At 48.3% G+C, this 5,959-nt stretch overlaps 1 pseudogene; it reads left to right on the top strand.

Annotated features, from left to right (window-relative positions):
- The first annotated feature begins 899 nt into the window (after positions 1-899).
- Positions 900-978, top strand: LOC118883165 (annotated as a pseudogene).
- The last annotated feature ends 4,981 nt before the right edge of the window (positions 979-5,959 follow it).

The raw sequence follows: 5,959 nt of genomic DNA, 5'->3' as shown, positions 1-5,959 counted from the left end.
CTCACTTTCATGGGGCCATCCCAGCATCCATCAAGACAGCAGACCACCTGGGTACCACAGACAGGCCCAGGCCCTGTGGTCCAGAAGAGGCCCTTGGGTTCCCAAAGCGAGCCCTAGTCTGGTGTCCATATGTGCTCGAAAAGCAGATCAGCCTCGCGAGCCAGACAACCTCACGTCCGCTGGAGGCAGAATCGCAGAGGCCCAGAGAGCTGAGGCTGGATCCGTCTCTGCCTTCCTCCACTGCAGCCGCTCCAGAACGTGACCCTCAGGCCCAGCCTCTGTTGTAATTTCTCGCTTTCTTTCCCTTTCTCTCAAGCCCTAGCTGGCCTCAAAATGTCCTTTCCCACACTCATCGTGGCCTCTTCAGTGTCTGGAAGGGAGGGGAGCCCGGAAGCCCAGGTGGCCCATCCTTCCCCATCAGTACTGCTGCCTTCTGCCCCGTTGGTGCCAAGAGGAGTGCCCTGGGGGGGGAGGTCAGTTTACATGCCAGGTTCCCAGGGCACAGGTACAGGAGACTCCCCCGGGCCACGGCTTCCAGAGAGGCACTGTCTCTCAGTCCCCAAGCAGAGGCAGTGCCGGCCACCTGGGAGCTGCAGATTTAGGAACTTTGATTCAACCTTTGCCTTCCCTCCGGCTAAAGCCTGAAACCCCATCTATTTGAGCTTTAGTTGTACAGCTTTAGAATGTGCTATCCTGTGGTAGTTTTAAACTACGTCCACAGGTTTGCCAACACTATTCTCAACAGGTGGAGTCAAATCCCTTTCCCCTTGGGCACGGGCTAGACTTTGCCATTCGATTCTAATGAATAGAACATGGTGGATATGACTAGGTTATAAAAGACATCAAGGACTTTTCTTTAATTTTTATTTTATATTGGCGTATAGTTGATTAATAATGTTGTGTTCATTTCAGGTGTACAGCAGCACATCTACTAAAATTGAAACAATACAGAGAAGATTAGCATGGCCCCTGCCCAAGAACTTTCTTTGTTTTCTGTTTTGGCTCCTTTACTCTGGGGAAGGGCAGCTGCCATGTTGTGAGGATGCTCAAGCAGTCTTTTGGGGCGCTCCACGTGGTCAGGAGCTGAGGTCTCTTGCCAGTGGCCACGTGAGGGCCTCATCTTAGATGTGGCTCCTCCAGCTGCAGTCCAACCTGCAGACAGGTGACTACGGCCCCCTGCCAGTCCCTGAAACCCCTGTGAGTCCTTGTAAACCCCCTGAATTCTTGACTGCAACCTCAAAAGAGACCCCAAGATAGAACCATCCAGCAAGCAATGGCCAAATTCCTGACCCACAGAAACAATGTGAGATAATAAATGCTTTTTGAGGTTTTAAGATGCTAAGTTGGAGGTCAGTAACTAACAGAGTGCTAAATTTAAAAAGAGAGCCTGATCAAAATCAGCCGAGAACATTCCTTTGAATATTTCTTAAGGGGGTGCCTCATTGGGAACTAACACGACATCCCTCTTCAGTAACTCGGCATGACCAGGGTCCCGCTCGAGACTGGGGCATCTGAGCTCTCTTTGAAGTAGTCGCCTTGTGTTTCAAGGTGCCACCGCATTGGATAACTTTGCATCCGCATCTTTAGGTGATAGGATCCTACTTCCCTGCTTCCAGGAGAGGCCTGCGGGCTCTCGGGTTGGATCACTGCCCACATTCACTCTGGAGCATGCACTTGGGAAGAGCCATGGCGAGGGGCATTAATCGCAGGCTCTTTCTCTCTTAGAATGTTTTCTGACTGAACTCATGTAAGTTGCATAAATTAAGGACTTGCTAGAGACTGCTCAAGTTTCATCTTAAAATGTATTTTTTAAAATAGATCTTTATTGGAGTATAACTGCTTCACAATACTGCGCTAGCCTCTGTCGCACAACAAAGTGAATCAGCCACAAGCACTCATACATTTCCATATCCCCTCCCTCTTGAGCCTCTCTCCCACCCTCCCTATCCCACCCCTCTAGGTGGTCACAAAGCACCGAGCTTGATCTCCCTGTGCTATGTGGCTGTTTCCTACTAGCTATCTGCTTTACATTTGGTAGTGTGTATATATGTCCATGACACTCTCACTTCGCCCCAGCTTCCCCTTCCCCCCGTGTCCTCAAGCCCATTCTCTATGTCTATATCTTTATTCCTGTTCTGTTCATCAATGTATTTTAAATTTCATTGGATACTGGGCTTAGCAATTCACATGCATCACTTCATGTTGACAGGTAGTTTTTCTTCGAAAAGAGAGTTGTAGAATATTTTCAGTTTCCTTTTGGCAGTTCTTAATGTAGTTTTGGGGCGGGGAGAAAACACTTCATTTTGTCTAACCTACTGTTGTCCTAAAGAACATGATTTGGAAAATAACGGTGTTGGATCCATAAACCTGGCAGCTTCCTTGAAGGTTGTGCTTTTTTATCAACTTGTATAGGCTTTAATGTAATGGATGGTACACTTAAAAAGCAAAGGGAAATTAAATTATGGACCCATAATTTGAAGATGGCCTTGGTAAGCTTTTCTTGTCTGAAAGTGGAAGCTGAGACATAAGGTGAGCCACTCCAGGTCACTTGGTGGTGGTTAATGCGGGGCTGAGATGGACACCCACCTCCTGGGTGCCCCTGGGGTGAGACTGGGGGGCTTCCCTAGGAGTCAGCTGACCCATCATCCCTGATGGGGGTGCCAGATAAATGCAGGATGCCAGGTTAAATGTGAATTTTTGATAAACAACAAACAATTTTAGTGTAAATATGTCCCATTTTTTATTTACCTAAAATTCAAATTTAATTTGGTTTCCTATATTTTTATTTGCTCAATGGGGCAACTCTACTGCCCGGGCCCTGGGTTAGCCAAGGCCTCCAGGGGCAAAAGTCTCCCCAGTCGAGCTGCTTGGGTTGTCAGGTTTCCACTGTCCTCTGTCCCCTGAATGAGGCACAGACGAGATCCAGACATTGGTCCACAGGAAGCAGAGACAAGGACAATATCTTCATGAAAGTGTTTAAGGAGATTCATGCCCTCCGTCCTCATGCCCACTCCCTCTGGTCCTCAGCCTAGTAATTCTTTCTTTTTGAAAAAAAAATTTTATTGAAATATAGTTGATTTACAGTGTTGTGTTAGTTTCAGTAGACAGCAAAGTGATTCAGTTATACACTTATATACATCTATTCTTTTTTTGATTCTCTTCCATTATAGGTTATTATAAGATATTGAGTATAGTTCCCTGTGCTATACAGTAGGTCCCTGTTGTTTATCTATTTTACATATAGTGGTGTGTATATTTTAATCCCAAACTCCTAATTTATCCCTCCCTCCTTCCCACTTTGGTAACCATAAGTTTGTTTTCCATGTCTGTGAATCCATTTCTGTTTTGTAAATAAGTTCATTTGTGCCATTTTTTTTTTAGATTCCACATATAAATGATATCATATGATATTTGTCTTTAAACAAAAGTGGTTGCTTAATTCTTTCTCTAAACAACACAGATCCCTCAGCAACACCCAAGGTTCTCTGCAGGAGGCCCCCCCAGGGGGTGCAGAGCAGGCGTGTCTCTGCCTACCGGGCTCAGAGCTCTGCGGAGCTCATCCTGGCAGGGACAGGGGGCTGAACTCTCAGAAATCGTGGCCCTGAGTCACCTTCCAGGGACTGGGTGAGGGGCCTCCTTAGAGAGAGGAGGCACGTGCCAGCTGCCTGCCCACCTCCAGGAGGGGCCCTACGTCTGGCCACAGCCACGCTGATGGCCCACTTGACCTTGAGCCCCTGGAGAGAAGGAGCCATCTCTTTTGTGTCTTTAGGTCCTAGCACCCGGCACAATGCTTGGCAGGCCAGGGGGTCTGTGATTTGTGGCTAGGTGGTGGATGGATCAATGAGAAAGTCTTTGGCGATAGATCTGGGTCTCTTACCCCCCTCCTCACCCCACCCTCATCTGCGCACCATGAAGTTCCATCTTCAAGGCCAGAACTGGTGGTTCTTTCCCCTCTGAATCTCTGGGGTCTAGTCCTCAAAGTGAGGACGCATCCCCGAGGGAGGGCTGATGGAGCTGCTCTGTGTGTCCTTTCTTTGCCTGTAGAAGGCACCCGTTTCTGGCTTTGTGGAGGCCAAAAGAGACTCAGAACAGGCCGCCCAGTGTGGGAAGCCGGTCCACACTAGCTGTGTGATCCTGAGTGAATCCCGGACTCGGTTTCCCTCATCTTCCAGGGCGGCCTGTTTGGCGCTGACCTTTTACAGCTTTAGAGTCAACAGCAGCACCGCCAGCAGCCGGAGCACACGTGGCTCTCGGGGCCAGGTGGCTGCAAATAGGGCCGGGCTGCCACATCCCTGGGGATTGTGGGAGAGCCCACTGGCCTCCGAAGAATGTGAAGGGGGGAGCTGTGTCCCGAGGCAAGCTCTCCCTCATTGATCAGGAAAGTGGTGTCAGGGGCTACGGAAACAGGCTGGGTGGGCTAGGCCCAGGGCTGAGGGCAGAGATGCGGGTCCTGGGAACCCAGCCAGGGGCTCCCTGGGCTCATGCATCTTCTGAAATCAACACTCCCTGTCACCATGTCCCAAAGAATCCCAAGGACCAGGTGGGGTGGAGGAGGGGGGGATGAGTGGGACCAAAAGGCAGAGCCCCGAAGGCAAAGTCAGGGCAGCTTCTCCAAGAGGCATTTGATTAATCTTCCTAAAGACGCCAGCCGGCCACCTGCCCCTCAGGTAAACAGGACAAAAGACACCAGTGTCCCTTGAGACGTGTCAGATGGCTTGGAGTCAGCCCCATGGACGCCTGTCTGGGATACGTGGGGTCGTTTAACTTCCCATCACCAGTAACACACACACACACACACACACACACACACACAGGTCTCTACACCAGTGGACCTCACTCTGGTGGTCTCGCCCCCAGGGACATGCAGCCATGTGTAGACATGTCCTTGGTTGTCACAGCTTTTAGGATAAGGAGGTAGTGCTACTGGCACTGAGTAGCGGTCAGGAACGCTGCTAAATATCCTAGAATGCACTGGACAGTCCCTGGACAGAGAATCATCAGGCCCAAAATGTCAGTCATGCTGGGGTTGAGAATCCCTGCTCTAAAATTATGAAGCTGCCTATAAACTTTTGCTAAAAAAGACTCTGGGGTTTCCAAGCAACTTCCCTGGAAAGACCATGCCAAGTCTCTACAAATCATACATCTGCTATTAGCATCAGTTTATGTAGACACCCGCAGAAAGCTGTCTGTTTTTGATGAAGCTAGCCCTCTTTCTCAACCACTTTGTAAGTGAAGATTCTGTAGGGACACAGACACACACGGACACAGACACACACACACAAACACACACACACACACAGATCGAGATGCACAGCTCATTTTTTTCTTCCAGTGGAAACCGTTAAGTCCAGACCCTTTGGCAATGCCGAGAGCAATTGCAGAGGCACATTTAAAGCCCTTAAAAACCGCCAGTAATTAAGGAAGTTAGAAAACTGCTCAGGAGGCATTCTTGTGAGGATGTAATTCCTTTCACCCTCACGTGCAGAATGGAAATACGAATGTGGAGCCCATTTTCTGTTTGGCATTCAAAATCTTTTCTTTGGGCTGAAACACTCAAACTTTAAAATACGGATGAAAATGTAAAGACAATTGAAATGTCATTTGACAGATGGCAACATTTGTCTTTTCACTAATTTAGACTAATTTTTCACTGCAATTACACTCCACTGTCATGGAGATTCTTGCTGGGGTCACCTCGCTTTTAGTACAAATGAAGGACTCCAAGCAATTTTTGCACAAAGGAAAACGTTCCACCTTCCTGGTTTGGGGACTTTGCTCCCTCATTTTCGTCTGAAAGCCTGAAGAAAAGCAAGATGAAGGGAGTGTACAATTTTCTCACCGCAGTGACAGTCATACTTTAAAATCATAAAAACCCATCATTTAATGTGGAAAAGTTTAAAGGAGAAATTCTTCTTCATTTCTGCAGGCTGGTGGTGTGAATTACAGGACAGAGCACACT

This window comes from Balaenoptera musculus, chromosome 16, assembly GCF_009873245.2.
Source record: "Balaenoptera musculus isolate JJ_BM4_2016_0621 chromosome 16, mBalMus1.pri.v3, whole genome shotgun sequence".
NCBI lineage: Eukaryota > Metazoa > Chordata > Mammalia > Artiodactyla > Balaenopteridae > Balaenoptera > Balaenoptera musculus.
This window is presented reverse-complemented; position numbering and strand designations above follow the sequence as displayed.